The sequence below is a fragment of the Chiloscyllium punctatum genome, chromosome 47 (assembly GCF_047496795.1).
Source record: "Chiloscyllium punctatum isolate Juve2018m chromosome 47, sChiPun1.3, whole genome shotgun sequence".
NCBI lineage: Eukaryota > Metazoa > Chordata > Chondrichthyes > Orectolobiformes > Hemiscylliidae > Chiloscyllium > Chiloscyllium punctatum.
In genome coordinates, this window is record NC_092785.1 from 51098008 (window position 1) to 51119018 (window position 21011).

Consider the following 21011-nt stretch of genomic DNA (forward strand, 5'->3'; position numbering starts at 1 on the left):
AGTGCCATCTCATCCAGCCTTACAAATATTCCTCATCTCTATAATTCCACTCCAGCCTCAAAATTCAAAAACCTCTATCACAAATATCTCTATCTCTGTAACATCCTCCATCCTCACAATCCTTTCCAACTTGCATCTCCTCCAGCTTCATTATCCTCCCCATGTCTAATCCCCTCCAGTCTCTCAAAGCTCTGCTATATGTGCCTTTCTTTATTTCCAGCTTTCAGGATGCCCAATGTTTATTTCTCACTTGATGATTGCCCTTTACAATTCCTGCGCTGAGCTTCTGAATTTCCTCTTAAATCTCTGCGTCTCACTTTCCTCCCAAGAAAATCGACCAATCATGTGTCATCTATTCTAGTATCACCGTTTCTGACCTGATGTCCAATGGAGCCTGTCATATTCCTATAATAAACATCTCAGCGGTCTACAGAACAGAAAAACGCTCTGGTGGTCCATCGAATCTGAGAGAAAGAAAACTACGACTGAAAACTACCACCATACTATTATCCTCCTCTATTTTCCAGTACATGTGGAAAAGTGTCATCTATCATGGCATAGCAAGTGCACACTAAATACATCTCAAATGATTTCGGGATTTGTGTCTCCCACCCTCACAGACAGTGAGGTTTAGTGCAAGTGTTGCTCGATGATGACATCACCCACAGGAACACAGAGCAGCTGGGTCTGTGCAAACCAGAGTTTGCCCACACATTGGGAAGGATGGCAGGGTCCCTGAGAGGGGGCACAGGAGAGTTACCAGGATGGTTCAAGGAATGGGGGATTTTAGTTGCAGGGACATGGGTGTTGTTAATACATATCAAGAATATCCATCTACAATAGATGGACTCTTGTTCTCAACCTCTCCCCTTGCCTGGGCTGTGGTAACCTTCAGGTTAAACCACCACCAGACATCTCTCCCTAATGAGAGAGCAGCCCTATGGTCTGGTAGGACAATGCTGACTTTACCTTTTACACAGTGATGCCACTGTGCATCGGGGGTGGAGAGAGGGAATGCTGAAGGTGGTGGATGGGACACCACTCAGGCACAGTGCTTTGTCCTGGAGGATGTTCGCTTTCTTTAATACTGTTGAGGGCTGCACTGATGAAGGCAAGTGGAGAATGTTCCAACACGATCCTGATGTGTACCTTTTAGAGAGCAAACAGACACTGGGGAATCAGGGGTTTGGGGAAACTGAGGTGTTCTCGTTGTAGCAAAGGAAATTGAGGGGAGCTGAGAGACAAGTGCTTACAAAACATATACAACAGGATGTTAAACCTTGCACTCATCAACTCATCATAAAAGGATTACTGGACATATATTTAAGATTTTGGGGAGATCTATTGACAGGACGGTTTGATTCAAAGGAGAATTTTTATGCAGAAAATGGAATTGAGCTGGAACAAAATACTCACACACAGTGCAAATATCCAGGTCCTGAGGTCCTGATGAATGGAGTAATTCAATCAGAGTTTGGCATTACAGTTACTGAGATTGCCATCTGAATATCCACCTGTAGTATCCTGTAATACAAATTTATAAAATCTGTCACTGTCAGTTCAGGTTAGAAACTCACACCATCCCCTCCTCCTGGTCCAGGATGACTGTACATATTATCCCTTGTGGAGGTCAGTAGTCAGTTCAGGGGGAAATCTGTGTGGGTTTCTATGATTTTCCAACTTGGGACTTCATGTGACTGAACAGGGCAGATCTTTGACACATGGGACAGAATGTTCCAAGAGTCAGTGAGATTTGGAGAGCAGGATTTCCTTCCTTTTCTTTCCTTCCGTTCTGCCGCTGTGCCTCATCAATAAGACATGGGGGGGGGGGGGTGAAAGGCTCATGCAGCTCGATGGGCAAGTTGTCTCCATTCTGACCAAAGGGCAGCAAGATCCTCCCAGTCATTCCAAAGAGTCTCTCTGAAAAGACAGCAACTCAGCATGCTTCCCACTGCCTGGTGCTCCCTGGAAAGATTTAGAAGAATGAGGGGGGAGTCTCCTAGAAAATGTAGAACAGTAAAATTCCAAAAGGATTATAAACAGTTTACAGAGATGGATTCGGAGAAGTGGACAAGTTGGTAAATGGAGCATAACTTGGGATAATGTGAAGTTGTTCATTTTGGAGGAGGTAATAAAAGAACAGAGGACTATTTAAATGGTGGAAACTGTAGAAAGCTGCAACACAAAAGGGACCCAGGGGGTAACTGTGCAGGAAACACAGAAAGCTAGCACACAGTTACAACAGGTCATCAGGAAGGGGAATGGAATATTATTCCTGATTTCAGGGGATTTGCAGTATAAGAGTTTGGAGTATATACCTGAGAGCCACTTTATATATGCGAGTGAGACCACATATGGAGTAATGAGAGAAATTTTGGTCCCTTTATTTAAGGAAATACATCACTTCATCGGAAGCATTCAGAGAAGATTTACTGGGATGATCCCTGGTTTGCAGGGACTATCTTTTAAGAAAAGGCTGAAGAAGTTGGGACTGGACTCATTGGATTTGGGGGAGAATGAGAGGCGATCTTATTGAAACATAGGCTTATTAAGGGGTATGTCAGGGTAAATACTGAGAGGATGTGTCCCATCATGAGGGAACCTAGAACCAGATTCTGGGTCAGTTGCAGAATCAAGGGTTCTGTTTTAGATTTGTCAACTTTAATGCAACACAGACATGGGTAAGGGGTTTCAGTAGCAATGGAGCTGGGGTGAGGTGGAGAAAAGCAACATTTTAGAGATTGGAATTCCAGGTGTTTGCAATTGTGTAGATGTCTGATCAGAAGGTTACCTTGGGGTCAGAACATGAGAGCAATATTGTTAAGTTCTGCCTCAGGCATTTCCCAGTAAGAGGGAGGGGCTGAGCAGTAAGGGAAAGTAATTTGTAATAGCAACTGAAGGCAAGGGGTTTAACCATTGCAGTGTTTCATTGGAGGAAATTGCAGCCAAACGTGTGGTAAGCAGTTTGATGAATGAGTAACAGTGGAGCAATGGAGAGGGATGATAGGGAGAGAGAGCTGGGCATTGTCAGTGTAGATGGGAAACCAATACGATCTCACCTCCTGGCAGTATGTAGGTGAGATACAGGAGGGGACAAAGATAGATCCTGGATGGACACTACATATGAGGAATTCAGAAAGGAAAGGGAGAGTGGAGATGGAGCAGGATTTTCCAACAACCGGGAGGTCAAATATTAGTTCTTAGCAGAATTGGAGAGAAGGACATAACCAGAAAAGACAGACAGGACAACGAACAATATTTGTGAATTGGGGAGGGGGAGTGATGAGGAGGAGCCCGACTCCAAAACTGCTATTCCTACATCAGTGACATCACCCAACTCCACCCTCGTCTCAGCTCATTTACGGAAATGCTCGTCCATCCCTGTGTTATCTCCAGACTACGTTATCCAAACACAGTCCTGGCCAGCCTCCCACATTCAACTTACATATAATCCCAAGAGTATCGAAAACCCTCCTGCCCGAGTGCTCACTTGCACCAAAACTTGTTGATTCATCAAAAGGTTCCTTCCAAGCAACAATTTAAAATTCTCTCCCTTGATGTAATTCCTGGCTGTGAACATCCCTGTCTCCCTGCACCACACAACCTGAGAGACCTCGACAACTCATTTTCTTTCAGACTCCCAAAGATGCATTTATGTATTGCTTCACCAGTCTGGCTGTTTCGACACGGTCAAGGGAACAAAGTCTGGAATTCGCACCCTGACCCTCTCAGACTTGCTTTCCTCCTTTAATGTATTCCTGAAAACCTGCTTATTTGGCAATACTTTTGATCACCTGACCTAATATCCCCATCTGTGGCCTTATGTCAGAAATTCTCAATTTCTGTGAAATTATAAAAATGATAAAAATACAAACCGTTGTTGATTTGCACACACATTGTCAACTCTTCACTGTCACTGAGTGAATAATCTGTAACATCTCTTACCCAAGTCACCACACCAACTGCAGCTGTACAAGGAAGTCAAACATCACCCTCTCCACAGGCAATGGGGCTTTGGCATTAATCACTGGTGTCTGTGGAGAGAGAAACACATAGTTGATATTTCAGGGAGTGCTAAATGCATTACAGGAAGTGAGAATGTTGCAGAATTTGATGGTCAGAAATGGAAGGAAAATGCACTCTTTTGTTGAAAAAAAGATTTATTCACTGGCAAAGATACTGTGGAAAATTTAGTCCGTTGAGAGAGCAGCACATTGTCAGGGGTTGGGCAGCAGAGGAAAATTAACTTACAAAAGGTCTGTGAAAGTAACAGTTAAACACTAAACAAGCCAAACAGCCTGTGCCCAAAGACTTTAACTCCCCTTCCCGCTCCACCAAAGATATGCAGGTCCTGGGCCACCTCCACCGCCAAATCCCAGGCATCTGATGGCTGGACGAAGAACGCCTCATCATCTGTGTTCAGATCCTCCAACCACATGGGATCAATGTGGATTTCACTACTTTCCTCATTTCCACTCCCCCCACCTTATCCCAGATCCAGCCTTCCAACTCGGCACTGCCCTTTTGACCTGTCCTACGTTTCCATCTTCCTTCCCACCAATCAGCTGCTGCCTGACCTGCTGTGCTTTTCTAGCATCACACTCTTTGACATTGAAAACATCCTGACTCTGACACTGTGTAAATCCTGCCCTATCACTCCCTGCCAAGGAAGGCTGTGCATGCGTTCCCCCTACAGCTTGCCCCTCTCAAAGTTGGCAGCCACACACATGTCCCGTGGATCACTGCCCCCAATAAAGATGGCGGCGATCACTCACACCTTTCACCATTTGAAGCATTTTCCCGTTTGCCACAAACACAGGCCTGGGATTTTCAAATTTGTGTTTTCCGATGTGCACTAAGTTCTGTAAAACGTCTCAGCCCGTTCCATTAAAATTTCCTTCTCTTCCTGATTAATATGTCTTTCCTTAACCATGCCCTGCACCTTCACACATTTCCAATGCCTTGATCACAACATCACAGTGCTGCCAGTGAAGCTTATCACGTGGTATCACTTTATTCCTGATGAAGGGCTTTTGCCCGAAACGTCGATTTTGCTGCCCCTTGGATGCTGCCTGAACTGCTGTGCTCTTCCAGCACCACTAATCGAGAGGCTTATCACGTGGTTGAGTGTAGCCACGCCCCTCATTCACTCAGACCAACCGGCACTACCTTGTCTTTCAGCCCCGTCCCCATCCTTTTATTGGTCCTGCACTGAGATCAATCACCAGAGGCCCTTTGTGGGCTGGAGCATGCTCAGTGCTTCCTGCTTTTGCTGCTGTTTATCAGGTATAAGAGAGAGAGTGTTCATTCCTGTTTCTCCTAATGTCAGACATTAACAACAACGACCTGCATTGTATGGAGCCTTTCACACTGACAAATCTCCTAAAGTGCTTCACGAATGCTGGAAATGTTGATTAAAGAGAACAACTTTAAGATACATCTTTGAGGAGTATAGAGGGGGTTGGGAAGGATATTTAAGAGATTTTTAGATCAGACAAACCGTCTAAAGAGCAACCCACCCAGACCAATTCCCCTACATCTAACACGACGGGCAATTTAGCATGGCCAATTCACCTAACCTGTACATTTTTGGACTGTGGGAGGAAACCGGAGCACCCGGAGGAAACCCACGCAGACACTGGGAGAATGTGCAAACTCGACACAGACAGTTGCCTGAGGTGGGAATAGAACCCGGGTATCTGGCGCTGTGAGGCAGCAGTGCTAACCACAATGCCACCGTGCCGCCCATCTGCAACTCTGTCCTCTGCAGCTCCAATCATGGAGTGATGTCTGTGGAGAACAGCTTACGACGGAGACAGTTAGTGGCTAACCGTAGTTTAGCAACCCCATGTCCTAGCCCCCCTACCCCACACACCAGTCCTTGTTCTCACAGCCTGTCATTACACACTACCTATGGTTAGCCACTAACAGTTTCCACTAACAGCTAGTAGCCCTCCCCCAGCTAGATCGTTATCCACTCCTTTATCCAACCCTTCTTCTCGCTCTATTCCCACCTATCCTTTAATCCTTACATCCTCCCCTAAACCCTTCCCTCTGCATATAAACCAACATTTTTTTCTCTCAGTATCAGTTCTGAGGAAGGGACACCGGATCTGAAATGTTAACTCTGATTTCTCATCACAGATACTGCCAGACCTGCTGAGCTTTTCCAGAACCTCCTGGTTGTTTTTTCTGATTTACATCTTCCACAGTTTTTTGGTTCTAATTTACAGGGAGTTTGTAATTCAGGTCCCACAGCCTCTGTCCCAGTCTCTGCTGTCTCTCCCAACCCCAAACAGTGACAGTGCACCTGCACAGCTCATGGACCTGTGTCATCTTGCTGGCCACACCCCTCATTCACTCCCATTGGCTGCAGGACCACGCAGACTCTCCTCCCATTGGTCTGGAGCTGCCGTCAATCAGCCGGGCCCCATTGTGATGAGAGTGGAGGGCTAATCCCTCTCTCTGCCCTGGGATGAGCTTCATCATTCACAGTGAATGGGGCAGTACCACAGAGCACAGGGCCTGGGGGCTATTCAGCCCATTGGGGCTGTACTCTCTCCCTCTGGAGATGCTGCAAATCTGTCCCAAATCCCCTCCTATTTGCCCACAGCCCCCCAAATCTTTCCTTAAAAATTAAAATTCCAAGTCTCTTTCAGAATACCTGCTGAATCTGTGTCATTCAGACTGTTCCAGATGCTCAGAACTTACTGAGTACAATAATGTTCACATTTTCACTTTGTATTATTTGCCAATTACTTGAAAGTAGTTACTAAAAGTTATGACAGTGTTAACAATTCCTCTCTCTCCTCAAATTCAAGACCTTGGAACCAAATCTGCACCAGGTCAAAATCACTGCTTCACCTTCTCAGCTCCAAGGACAATTATCTGTGCTTCAGCTTGCTCTCCACAAAAGAGGAACGCATCTTAGTTTATTAACGTCATAGACATATACAGCACAGAAACAGAACTTCGGTCCAATTCATCCATGCCAACTAGGAATCCTAAACTACTGGAGTCCCATTTGCCAGCTATTGGCCTGTATCCATCAAAACCCTTCCTGTTCACGTACCCAATCGGATGCCTTTTAAATGTTGTGATTTTATCAGCCTCCACTACTTCATCTGGTAGCTCATTCCATACACACACCACACTCAGCTTGAAAACGTTGCCCTTAGATTCCTTTTAATCGTTGCCCTCTCAACCATGTGCTCCAGTTTTGGACCCATCTAACCTCAGGAAAAAGAACCCCGGCTGCTCACCTTATCCATGCCCCTCGTGATTTTATAAATCTCCATGAAGTCACCTCTCAGTCTTGGACTCTCCAGGGAAATTAACCCCAACCTATTCAGCCTCTCCCTGTAGCCCAAATCCTCCAAACCTGGCAACGTTTTTGTAAATCTTGTCCGAACCTTTTCACGTTTCACAACATCCTTCCCAGAACAGGGAAAATCAAACTGAAAACAGAATTCGAGAAGTGGCTTAATCAATGTATTTTAAATGTTGTAATTGTACTCTCCTTCACCCCTTCCCTTGGCAGCTCACTCCAAACATGCACTGCCCTCAAACTGTCCAACTCTGGCAAAGTCCTTGCAAACATTTTCTGAAAAGTTTCAAGCTTCACAACATCATTCCTGGAACAGGGAGATTGGAACTGAAAACAGAATTCCAGAAGAGCCTTAATCAATGTCCTGTACAGCAACAACATGACGGAGAGCATAACAAACGCTGCATTCACTCCCTTACCTACCTGTGACTCTACTTTCAAGGAACTATGAACCTGCACTCCAAGGTCTCTTTGTTCAGCAACACTTCCCAGGACCTTACCAGTAAATGTATAAGTCCTGCCCTGATTTGTCTTTCCAAAATCCAACAGCTAACATTTATCTCAATTGAACTCTATCTGCCATTCCTTGCTCCACTGGCCCATCTGATCAAGATCCTGTTGTATTCTGAACTAACCTTCTTCGCTGTCCACTACACCTCCAATTTTGGTGTCTTGAATAAAGCTACTAACCATATCTCATATATTCACATCCAAGTCATTTATATAAGGACCCAATAATTGATCCTTGTAGCACACTGCTGCTCACAGTCCTCCAGTCCACAAAGCAAATCTCCATCATCACCCTCTGTCTCCTACCATCAAGCCAGTTTCGTACCCAAATGGCTTGTTCCCCTTCATTCCATGTTATGTAACCCTGCTAACCAGTCTGCTTTGTGGAACCTTGTCGAATGTCCATATAAACAACGTTCACAGCCTGGTTTAATCAATTTTCTTTGTCACTTCAAAACATTCAGTCAAGTTAGTGAGACACTATTGTGCACGTACCAAGCCACATTGACAACAGTCAATGATTATTCCTTACTTTTCCAAATAGATGGATATCCTGTCCCTCAGAATCCCTTCCAACAACTTGCCTGCCACTGACTTCAGGCTCACTATTTTCTTGTTCCATGGCCTCTCCTTACCACCTTTTTAAAATAATGGCACCTCATCTGTCGCTATCAATGATACAAATACCTCAGGAGAGGCCCAACAATCACTTCCCTAGATTTCCAGAAAGTTCCGGGATACATCTGATCAGGTCCCAGGGCTTTATTCAACTTGATGCGATTCAAGACATCCAGTAACACCTCCACTGTAACATGGATACTTTTCAAGTTCTCTCTGTTTATTTCTCCAAACTCTCGAGCTTCCATATCTTTCTCCAGTAAAAATGACGTGAAATATTTCCATATCTTTCCCACCCCTGGTGGTTCCATAGACAGCCTCGTTAATCTTTAAGGGGTCCTATTCTCTGGTCCAGTTAATCTTTTGTCTGTGATATATTTGTTTGATCTCTTTGGATTCTACTTAAACCATTTCCTGAAGCTATTTCATGTCAAACAGCATCAGCAGCAAGCAACAGAGCTAAACGATCCCACAACCAATGGAACAGATCGGAGCTCTGCAGTTCTGCCACACCCAGTTGTGAACGGTGATGGACAATTAAACAACTCACTGGAGGAAACATCACAGATATCCCCACCCTTACCGGTGAAGGGGTCTCACACGCCCACGCACCAGATAAGATGACAGCATTTGCAGCAATCTTCAGCCAGAAGTGCAAAGTGGGATGATCCATCTCAGCCTTCTCCAGTGATTTCCAACATCACAGATGTGAGTTTTAAGCCAGTTTGATTCAGTGTGAATAACATCAAGAAATGGTTAAGTAGTGCAAAGGCTACGGGCCCTACCAATATTCTGGCAATAATACTGATGGTTTGAGCTCCAGAACTTGCCACCCACCAAGCTAAGGACCGCTCCAGCCCTGGCATCTAGCGACAATGTGGAACCTTGCCCAGGGATGTTCAGCACAAAAACACAGGGCAATGCAACCCAAGCAATTTCCATCTATCAGTCCATACTCGATCAGCAGTAAAGTGATGGAAGATGTCATCAACAGGGGTATCAAGCAGCATCTGCACAGCAATAGCCAGCTGAGTGACACTCATTTTAGGCTCCACCAGGGTCACTCAGCTCCCGATTGTGTTACGGCCCTGATTCACAACCTGACAACCAGCTGAATCCCAGAGGTGAGGTGAGGGTGACAGCCCAGTCCCACTCCAAGATCACTATTTCTAGCTGATTCTACCCTTGTCTCAGCTCATATACTGTCATCCACCTTGTGTTATCTCCAGACGTCAGTATCCAAAGACACTCCTGGCCAGCTTCCCACATTCAATCTCCCTGTAATCTTAAGAAAAACTAAATCTCTGCTGCCCAAGTACTCCCTCGTACCAAAACTTGTTGATCCATCACAAGGCTCCTATTCATAATCAACAACATAGAGCCACAGAGATGTACAGAATGGAATCAGACCCTTCATTCCAACCCGTCCATGCCAACCAGATATTCCAACCCAATTCCGTCCCACCTGCCAGCATCCGGCCCACATCCCTCAATTTAAAATTCTGACCCTTGATTTAATTCCTGATTGTGATCATCCCTAGCTTGCCGCATCAGACATCCGTGAAGACCTCGACAACCCATTCTGTTCGAGACTCCCAATGATCTATTAATTCATTACTTCACCTGTGTGGCTGCTTTTACAGTTGCCAAAGCATCATTTTCTGAAATTCGCAGCCAAAACCTCACAGGTCTGCTTTCCTCCTTTAAGACATTCCTCAAAGCCTGCTTATTTGGCAATGCTTTTGGTCACCTGACCTAATACCATCAGTCTCTGACCTTATGTCTAAAGTTCCCAATAATATTTTTGTGAAATTATAAGCATGATGATAAAACTACAAACTGTTCTTGATTTGGACATTACCTTCAAATCATCACTGTTGCTGTAATGAATACTCTGTAATGTCTCTTACCCAACCACATTGTGGGAGTACCTTCACCACACAAACTGCAGCTGTACAAGAAAGTCAAACATCACCCTCTCCACAAGCAACAGGACTTTGGCATTAATCACTGGTATCTGTGGAAGGAGAAACACAGTTGATGTTTCAGGGAGTGCAAAACAGATTACAGGGAATGAAAATGGTGCAGAATTTGATAGTCCGAAATGGAAGGAAAATACACTTGCTTATTGGAAAAAAGAATTCTTGAGTGTCAAAGATTTTCCAGAAAGAAAATTAATAAGCAGCACATGGTCAGGGGCTGGGCGGCAGAGAAAAATTAACTTACAAAAATGTCTGTAAAAGTAATCGTAAAATACGAAACAGACCAAAAATACACCCATTGTTTGATACTGAGCAAGCTAGATATTGACAAAGTGCTCATAAGGGAGCCCAGAGATGAAGTAGAGCTGTAGAAGCTGTTATGATCCCACAGTCATACAGACGTATTGCACCAACACAGACCCTTCGGTTTAACTCATCCATGCCAACCCGGTATCCGAACCTAGTCTATTCCCATTTGCCAGCACTTGGCCCATATCCCTGTAAACGCTTCCTAATCATATCATGTGTCTATTTAGATGCCTTCAACAAGTTTTAATTGTACTAGCCTCCACCACTTCCTCTGGCAGCTCATTCCACCCACTGCATGAAAGAGTTGTTCTTTAGCCCCCTTTGAATTTTTGCCCCGTTAACCCTAAAGCAATGTCCTCTACTTTTGGACACCACTACTCCAGGGAAAACACCTTGTTCATTTACCCTGTTCATGCTCCTCATGATTGTATAAATCTCCATAACATCACCGCTCAGCCTATGGCACTCCAGGGAAAACAGCCCCAGCCTTTTATGCCTCATCCTGTAGCTCAAATCCTCCAACCCTAACAACATCCTTGTAAGTCTTTTTTGAAACCTTTCAAGTTTCACAGCACCCTTCTGATAGGAGGCAGGCCAGAATTGCACACAATATTCCAAAAGTGGCCTAATGAATGTCCTGTACAGCAACATGACCTCCCACATCCTATATTCAATGCTCTAGCCAATAAAGGAAAATACACTGAACACCTTCTTCATCATCCTATCTACCTGCAACTTGACTTGGAAGTACTGTGAACCTGCAGTCCAAGGTCTCTTTGTTCTGCAAACGTCTCCAGGGCCTTTCCATTCAGTGCATAATCGACATTTCGGGCATGAGCCCTTCTTCAGGAATCCTGAAGAAGGGCTCATGCCCGCAATGTCGATTCTCCTGATCTTTAGATGCTGCTTGACCTGCTGTGATTTTCCAGCAACACATTTTTGAGCTCTGATCTCCAGCATCTGCAGTCTTCACTTTCCCCTAGAGTATAAGTCCTGCCTTGACTTGCTTTTCCAAAATGCAGCACCTCATATTTATCTAAATTAATCCGTATCTGATCAATATCTCACTGTAACCTGAGGTAACCTTCTTCCCTATGCACAATACCTCCAATTTTGATTGACCTGCAAACTCAGTTACGATAGCAAGTCCTTTAAATGAATGACGAAACAAATCCAGAAATAAACATTCATTACTCTGAGTTTGAATGTACTCTGTGTAAATCCTGCCCAATGACTCTGTACCAGAGAAAGGCTGCACATGCGCCTGGCTGCACCTTGCCCCCTACAAAGATGGCGGCTGCGCACGTGTCCAGTGAATCGTTGCCCCGAATAAAGATGGCGGTGCTCACTCAGGCCTGCAGCCGCGCTGAGGCAATTTCCCTTTTACTACAAACACGGGACTGGGAAGTTCAAATTTGTGTTTTCCGACGTGCACAACATGCTTGTAAAACCTCTCCCCTCATAGCAATACAGTTTTTCTCCCGTTTCCCTCTGTTTATTTGTTTCTTTCCTTACCGTATCTTTTCGCTCCATAACTTCCGGAAAATTCATTACAGCGACTCTCCGCTGCGCGCGAGGGTGATCACGTGGTTTAGTCTAGTTCTGCCCCTAGTTCACTTTGATTGGTTGGAGGACCAACCTCCCCTGGTCCTCCAGGTCCGCCCACCGTCCTTTCATTGGTCCGGTGCTGACATCAATCAGCCGGGGTCCCTTTGTTGGCTCGAGCATGCACTGTGCGTCCTGCTTTCGCTGATATGTTGGATAATGTGATGGGAGAGTTCACTGAGGGGAAGGATCCCTTTGTGTGAGCTCTGCAGTAGATTTCCATTATTCATGGAGGGAATTCCCTTCCTACTCATGACTGCATAGCTGTGATTGATGAACCAATGCCATCTGAACCAGTACATAAACACACCATTTTCACAACATCTGAGATCTTCAGCACATTGTATCACACTCTTCTTTGGAGATAAAAAAAGCATGAAATGGAGCCTCAAGGAATCAGAACAGGAATAGGGCATTCATTCCTTTCGGCTTGTTCCCCCATTCTATCAGATCATGGCTGGGCCAACCCAGACCTCAACACCTCTTTTATGCTTGATCCGCATAGCCCTCAACTGCTCAATATTTCAAAAATCTATCTGCCCTCTTTTAGAATAATTTGAGACAGAATCATAAATTCCCTACTGTGTGGAAACAGGCCCTTCAGCCCAACAAGCCACACTGACCCTCTGATGACTAACCCAACCAGATCCATTCCCCTTCCACATTTAACTTTCACAATTTTTTGGGCTAGAAAATTCTAGCCATTCACTGAGAGAAAAAAATTCTTTACATTTTTTACAAAATGAATGTTCCCTTATGTAATGTTTAGTTTGAGACTTCATTGGTGCTAGAAGATCGAGTCAACATCTACCCTGTCAAGCTCCTCAGAATCTTGTTTCCATATTATGTGGGTGGCACAGTGGTTATCTCACAGTGCCAAAGACCTGGGTTTAATTCCTGCCTCAGGTGACTCTCTGTGTGGAGTTTGCACGTTGTCTGCGTGGGTTTCCTCCGGGTGCTCCGGTATCCTCCCACAATCCAAAAAAAGTGCAGGGTAGGTGAATTGGCAATGCTAAATTGCCTGTAGTGTTAGGTGAAGGGGTAAATGTAGGGGAATGGATCTGGGTGGGTTGTGCTTCGTCAGATCGGTGTGGACTTGTTGGGCCAAAGTGCCTGTTTCCACACTGTATGTAATCTGTTTGTCAAGATTCTATTGAAGACCTAACCTGTTTAGCTATTCTTGATAGGTCAACTTTTTCATCCTTGAAGCAGCTAGCTGAATTTTTTTTTAATTGTCTCCAATACTGGTTTATCCCTTATTAAATATGGGAGCTAACATTGTGTACAGTACTCCAAGTGAGGTCTCAGCAACAGCCAGTGTGGTTAACCAATCCTCACTCCATGCAAATAGGTTACCCCTGACAAAGTGAGCTCCTGTATTATGCAATTAACTTTTCTATAGCACATTATCATATGCATTTTTTAAAACCCAAATACAGAACATCATTGGATTGCCCTTTATCAGCCCTGCTTGTTATCTCCTCAATGAACTGTTGCAAATTTGTCGTAGTGTCTCTTTCACAAAACCCAGTCTACAATGTTAAATGATAAGCTTTTCTAAATGTCCTGCTATTTATTACTTTAATATTCGACTCTGCCATATTACAAACACAGACATTAAACTAACTATAGTTTCCTGATTTCTGTCTCCCTTCCCTTCTTGAACAGGTGCATCAATCCACTGGATTTTTCCTGTATCCCCTGATTCTGGAATATTCCAATCGATGCCTTGAATATCTCTGCAGTCAGTTGCCCTAAAAGTGTTTGATCCAGGCCATTAGGTCCTGTCTGCCTTTAGTCCTATTAGTTGGTCAATACTTTGTCCCTTGTGACAAAGACTGTTATAACATTTTTCTACTCATGATTAACTTGCTTATTTGCTCCCTTTAGGATGATAACGGTATCCTCCTTCATGAAGATCAATGTAAAATATCGGTTTAAATTATCTGCTGTTTCCTTGTACCCATGATCAATTCCAGAGTCAGAACCTCCAAGGGTTCGATGCTGACGTTAGATACTCCATTTTTATATACCTGTACAACTCTTGTCATTCATTTTTGTTTCTTGTCAATTTAATTACATGATCAGTTTTCTCCCTTTTTAGTCATCCGCGGCTATGTCATTCTTTTCCTTGTGGGTACTGCTCTTGACTGCCTTTGTTACCCACGGGCGGTTCACCTTTCTCTTCGCGTTCTCCTTTTTGCTTCAAATTAACTTTTGCTAAGAATTATGTAAAACAAAACTCATCATATTACAGTGACTGAGCATGTGATTTTTTTTAAACATTGGATGCCTTAATGTTCTCATTGGGTTTTGCTGTTTCAAAGAAGATCTGAGATCAGCTGCAAAGGAAGTGACAGCTGATTCGCTGTTAATTTCCAAAATTAATTTGAATACTTGCAAAAAGAAATTGTTTGTATTACTGTGAGAGCAGGGATCTAGCCAAATACCTATTTTAAAAAGGTAGCACAGTTGTGATGGGTTGAAGAGGGGCCTCCGATTTCAAAAGCACAATGTGATCCAAGTTGTCTTCTAATCTGTGCTGTACTAATTCTTTCTGATTGAGATGACTGGGTTGGCATGTGCGCAGGTTGTAGCAGGATCTCTGACTGCCACAAACCGATCTGGGGGAACAGCTCCTGTGTCAGTGACAGTGCTGTTGGACTAATAGAGGCAACAACATTCAGACTTCACGAAGCAACTGCGAACCAGGGCTGCAAACCCACAATTCAAAGAACTGCAGGTTAGGTGAATTGGTTATGCTAAATTGCCATAGTGTCCAGCGATGCACAGTTTCAGCGCATTAATCAGGGGTAAACATTGAGGAATAGGTTTGGTTGGGATACTCTTTGCAGGGTTGGTGTGGATTTGTTGGGCTGAAGGGCGTGTTTCCACAACGTAGGGATTCCTTGCTATGAGTAATTTTGGGGATCTAACAGAATCCTGGAATTCAGAGGGTTCACTGTTAGTTAAAATAGTATTGTGCACTCAGCTTATGCTACCTTCTGAAGCAGTTTGAGGTAGACTGCTCTGTGCAATTTTACAGAACAGATGCTCTGGAACCAATCATGGAACAGCTATTTTAGACCTGATAATATGATTGAATAATGAGCTCAAAGTAAAAGACCCTTTTGGTAAGATGCAATGCAGCATGATAGAATTTAGCTTTAGGGTGAGGAATTTGACTCTTCAACTCGTATCTAAACTTAAAGGCAGTGACAAGGGGATGAGGTAGTAGTTCGCTAAACTGGAATGGGACTCTAGTTAGAATGTCAAAGCAGAAGAATATATTCAGTTATTTTGTTATTCTCAACAATATATATTAACTTGTAAAAGAAATGCACGATGAACAGCGGTGCATAGCTGAGGGAATTATGAGTGACATCAAATTGAAAGAAAAGATGTACAAAACTGCAAAGATGATGGTAGACAAGAAAGTTTAAAAATTTCAAACTATCGAAGGATGAACAAAACAACAGATGGAAGATATTTTGTCCCTTGTCAGAGAGACTGTTGTAACATCTTTGCTCCCCTTAATACCTTGCTTATTTCCCAGCATTAGGATGGTAACAGCATCTTCCGGATTAGTAAAATAATTGGGCAAATTAACCCACCAGTCACTCAGCCTAAAACACAGTGCTCTTGTGATTCTGTGGTAGTGTCTCCAACTTTGAGCCAGAAGGCCTGGAACTGTCCCACTTCCAGAGGTGTCATAATGCATTGAAATATATTGATTGGGAAAGCAATACTGAGACAAACTTCAGTAATTGAATGGACAATCTTGATGGTCTCTGAAAAATCCAAACTTGACTGATTTGTATCCTCACCTGAGGCCTGATCTCAATTAATCTGCCTCATTTAAATGGAATTGCCTTTTCTTGTGTTGAATATAATTGAAGTTTGCCCTGTCTGCATGCCCCCTTGTGCAAAACATGTTGCAATCTGTCAAAGAATAAGATTGAAAACTCAGATCAGCTGATAACCTGTTCAAGGGCTTAAACCAGTGGCCTTTTCCACTGGGACAGTAGGCGCTACAAAATTGATCCCATTTCCCATTAAACTGAGACAGGTGGTGGTGAGCTTCCTGGAATGTCTTTCACTGAAACATTTTTGAATTAAAATAAATTACTTTGGTTGCGGTGCAATTGAATTTAGAGATTTAGTGGGGAGTATCGACTGTCATTTCTTCATTTCATCGCAGAAGGAATGAGAGCAGCCCAACGCCAGCCGAAACTGCCAGATATTAAAATGCGTAACTCCACCTCATTAGCCAGTCTGACTGAGTCATCCAGACTCAAACATCATGACTGGAGGTGGGTTTTTGTGTTCACTGTGGATGCTTTTACAGAGTTCAAAATTAATGCAGAACATATTTCTTGAGAACTGAAAACAACAAATAATGAATATCACAGGAGGGAGCTGATGGCCGAGTGGTATTACTGCGAGGTAAAAACATTGACTGCAGATGCTGAAAACCAAATACTAGATTAGTGGTGCTGGAAGAGCACAGCAGTTCAGGCAGCATCCAACGAGCAGCGAAATCGACATTTCGGACAAATGCTCTTCATCGGGAATAAAGGCAGTGAACCTGAAGCGTGGAGAGATAAACTAGAGGAGGGTGGGGGTGGGGAGAGAGTAGCACAGAGTACAATGGGTGAGTGGGAGAGGAGATGAAGGTGATAGGTCAAGGAGGAGGGGATGGAGTGGTTAGGTGGAAAAGAAGATAGGCAGGTAGGACAAGTCCAGGCAAGTCAAGGGGACAGTTACTGAGCTAGAAGTTTAGAACTAAGTTGAGGTGAGGGAAGGGGAAATGAGGAAACTGTTGAAGTCCACATTGATGCCCTGGGGTTGAAGTGTTCCGAGGCGGAAGATGAGGCGTTCTTCCTCCAGGCGTCTGGTGGTGAGGGAGCGGCGGTGAAGGAGGCCCAGGACCTCAATGTCCTCAGCAGAGTGGGAGGGGGAGTTGAAATGTTGGGCCACGGGACGGTTTGGTTGATTGGTGCGGGTGTCCCGGAGATGTTCCCTAAACTGCTCTGCTAGGAGGCGCCCAGTCTCCCCAATGTAGAGGAGACCGCATCGGGAGCAACGGATACAATAAATGATATTAGTGGATGTGCAAGTAAAACTTTCATGGATGTGGAAGGCTCCTTTAAGGCCTTGGATGGAGGTGAGGGAGGAGGTGTGGGCGCAGGTTTTACAGTTCCTGCGGTAGCAGGGGTAAGTGCCAGGATTGGAGGGTGGGTTGATTGGGGGCGTGGACCTGACGAGGTAGTTGCAGAGGGAACGGTTTTTGCGGAAAGGGGTGGAGAGAGAAATATATCCCTGGTAGTGGGGTCTGTTTGGAGGTGGCAGAAATGTCGGTGGCTGATTTGGTTTATGCGAAGGTTGTTAGGGTGGAAGGTGAGCACCAGGGGCGTTCTGTCCTTGTTACGGTTGGAGGGGTGGGGTCTGAGGGCGGAGGTGCGGGATGTGGATGCGATGCATTGGAGGGCATCTTTAACCACGTGGGAAGGGAAATTGCGGTCTCTAAAGAAGGAGGCCATCTGGTGTGTTCTGTGGTGGAACTGGTCCTCCTGGGAACAGATTCGGCGGAGGCGGAGGAATTGGGAATACGGGATGGCATTTTTGCAAGAGGTAGGGTGGGAAGAGGTGTAATCCAGGTAGCTGTGGGAGTCGGTGGGTTTGTAAAAAATGTCAGTGTCAAGTCGGTCATCATTAATGGAGATGGAGAGGTCCAGGAAGGGGAGAGAGGTGTCAGAGATGGTCCAGGTAACTTTAATTTCAGGGTGGAATGTGTTGGTGAAGTTGATGAATTGCTCAACCTCCTCGCGGGAGCACAAGGTGGCGCCAATGCAGTCATCAATGTAGCGGAGGAAGAGGTGGGGAGTGGTGCCGGTGTAATTACGGAAGATCAACTGCTCTACGTAGCCAACAAAGAGACAGGCATAGTTGGAACCCATACGTGTGCCCATGGCTACCTCTTTGGTCTGGAGGAAGTGGGAGGATTCAAAGGAGAAATTGTTAAGGATGAGGACCAATTCAGCCAAACGAATGAGAGTATCGGTTGAAGGTTACTGTTGGGGACGTCTGGAGAGGAACAAACAGAGGGCTTGGAGGCCCAAGTCATGGCGGATGGAGGTGCACAGGGATTGGATATCCATGGTTAAGATAAGGCGTTGGGGGCCAGGAAAACGGAAGTCTTTGAGATGGTGTAGGGCGTGGGTGGTGTCTCGAACGTATGTGAGGAGTTCCTGGACTGGAGGGATAGGATAGTGTCGAGGTAGGTAGAGATGAGTTCAGTGGGGCAGGAGCATGCTGAGACAATGAGTCGGCCAGGGTGGTCAGGCTTGTGGATCTTGGGAAGGAGGTAGAACCGGGCAGTGCAGAGTTCCCGGACTATGAAGTTGGAAGCTGTGGGTGTGATATGTCCTGAGGTGATGAGGTTCTGTATGGTCTGGGAGTGGGGACACTGCTGGGCAAGGAACAGCTATATTCGAGGCTTCAATCCCACTATCTTGTGAGGACATTTCTTTCCCCTCTGATGTATGGTCCTCACTGAGACAACCCAGGTGGTCCCAGGTATCAATCTTGACCCATGCTGTATTAGTGATCCCTGTAATATCCTCCATTCCCGATCATCTTTCCTCTGTTTGGAATCTCTTCTAGTCCCCACAATGCTCTCTATCTCTGTCAGGTTCTCCAATCCCTAACAACATAATCCCTATACATCTCCAGTAGAAACTAAATTCCTTCATCCTGGTTAACCCCGAGAGTCCTGTTTATCCCTGTAAGCCCCTCCTACCAATACTGCCCTCCATGTAAATGTATTTGCCTTTAACCTCTCCATCCTTTCCTATCTGGGTAAACGTCTCCAGCTCCTCCAAGTCTTCCTTGTCTGTGAAAAATTATTCACTCCATTGAGCTGTCCCGATCTGTGTAATCCCTTCCAGATCTAAATACCTCCCTGTCTTTGAAACTATGTCAGGCTCCTACCTGAGAATCTCACTATCCGTGTAATCTCCCAAGGAACCCCTGACTTCAGGAACCCCTCCACCTGATAATATTCTCCACGTCTGTAGAAATCTTCCAGTTCAACCGTCCCTATCATGGAACTTTGTCTCTATAATCCTAATGATGATGATAAACTCTTCCTCTCTAAAGCGCACTCAATCTCTGTAAATTCTGCTGGTCCCTGCTCCCCTCCTTGTGCATGTAATCTGCTTCAGTCACTACATATCTTTATATCTTTAACGTCCTCCCCATGTGACTACACTATTTATTTCCGTTACCTTCATGAGCTTCCGTAATTCTCACCGACTCTCACCATGTCCCATCCCTATATCCCTCCGTTTTTCTGAAAAGTCCTCCTGATTCATAAAACCCTCCCTAAATTTGTCTCCTGTTCCAGCCTCCACATCTCTCCCTGGAGCAGTCAAAGCTGCTCCAATAACCTCAAAACCTCCTGGTGTTTCTAACTCCCTTTAGTTGTGAAACTCTCCCCATGTCTGTAATATATCCTGCAGTGTCAAAAGCTCTCCCTATATTTGTATGGTCCTCCAATCCCTACAATTGCCCCTGTTTTTGTAACATTATCCTGCACCTTGAAACCTCCTGATTGCCGAACCTTCTTCAGGCTCTGCACTTTCTCTATTTCTGCTACTTTCTCCTGCTCTTAGAACACTCTCTCTCTGTATGATCCCCTACAGTCTCTGTAGCCATCCGTATCTCAAACCACAAGCTGCCTCCACAACCTTCCCCACACCTTTTCCTGCTTCCAGTCCCTTCAGCACCTTCTATAACTGCAAACTGCCCGTTTGCCAAGGCTACTCCAGTTCCTACAATGTCTGTCAGAATCTGATGCCCACACTCTCTCTAATCTGCAAGTCTCTCTGTAATCTGTTAATATCTGCAGCCACCACTACTGTCCGTAACTTTCTTCGGTCTTCAAGTCCCATTAAGCTTCCCATTCTTGCATTAACTAAAGCCTGTGTATCTTAGTACTGCCTAAAAACGTGCATGTCTATGTAAACTGTTCCAACCCCTCACTATCTCCATAAACACCTGCTACCCCTAAATCCATCTCTATTTGTATTCCCTCTTCTAGTCCTGTCAAAACCCCCAATCTATGGAGCCCATTTGATCTTCCCTTGTTGGGTAATCTCTTGAAGTTCCAGGTGATTTCCCAATTTTAGCAGTTTCCCCAATCTTTATGACTCTCCAATTCCGATCAGACTCACTTTCAATGCCAGTTTATCTAGTATCAAAACCTACCTATAATCTGCTTATTCTTCTCCAATTCTTAGAAATTAATCTCTTTACATTTCACCCTAGTTCTCCCCCAACCCTCCCAACCACAGGAACCTCTTTCAGTTTGAGCAACCCTCCCCATCTGTGTCATTGTCTCTAACCCAGTAACCTGGCATTCTCCATTGCCTTCCTATCTATGAGCCTTCAGAACCTAGAAGCCTTCGAATATCTGTAAACATCTTCCGTCACTACAACCTTCCATACCTCTCTTAGGACTCTTCTCTTGGAAACACCCCCTGTCTGTCCCTCTCAGTCTGCCTGCCTCACCCTACACCCATCCCAATCCCTATCTCCAGAATTAAATCCAGCTCCCTCTATCTCTGTAAATTCCTCAAATCCCCAAACACCTTTGT

At 44.8% G+C, this 21011-nt stretch overlaps 1 long non-coding RNA gene across 8 annotated transcripts in view; it reads right to left on the bottom strand.

Annotated features, from left to right (window-relative positions):
- Positions 1 to 12346, bottom strand: part of LOC140468630 (uncharacterized) — a 31962-nt gene extending 19616 nt beyond the window's left edge. For 3 of the 8 annotated variants that reach the window (XR_011955752.1, XR_011955753.1, XR_011955754.1), the window contains exons 1-4: positions 12262 to 12326; positions 10366 to 10472; positions 3946 to 4034; positions 1417 to 1524 (exon numbers count right to left, since the gene is read on the bottom strand). This is a non-coding gene — a long non-coding RNA (uncharacterized lncRNA). Of the gene's footprint in view, positions 1 to 969; positions 1150 to 1416; positions 1525 to 3945; positions 4035 to 10316; positions 10473 to 11940; positions 11959 to 12261 lie in introns of those variants that run through there. The other 5 variants (XR_011955751.1, XR_011955750.1, XR_011955747.1 and 2 more) reach the window with 5 other exon arrangements.
- Positions 12347 to 21011: the final 8665 nt, after the last annotated feature.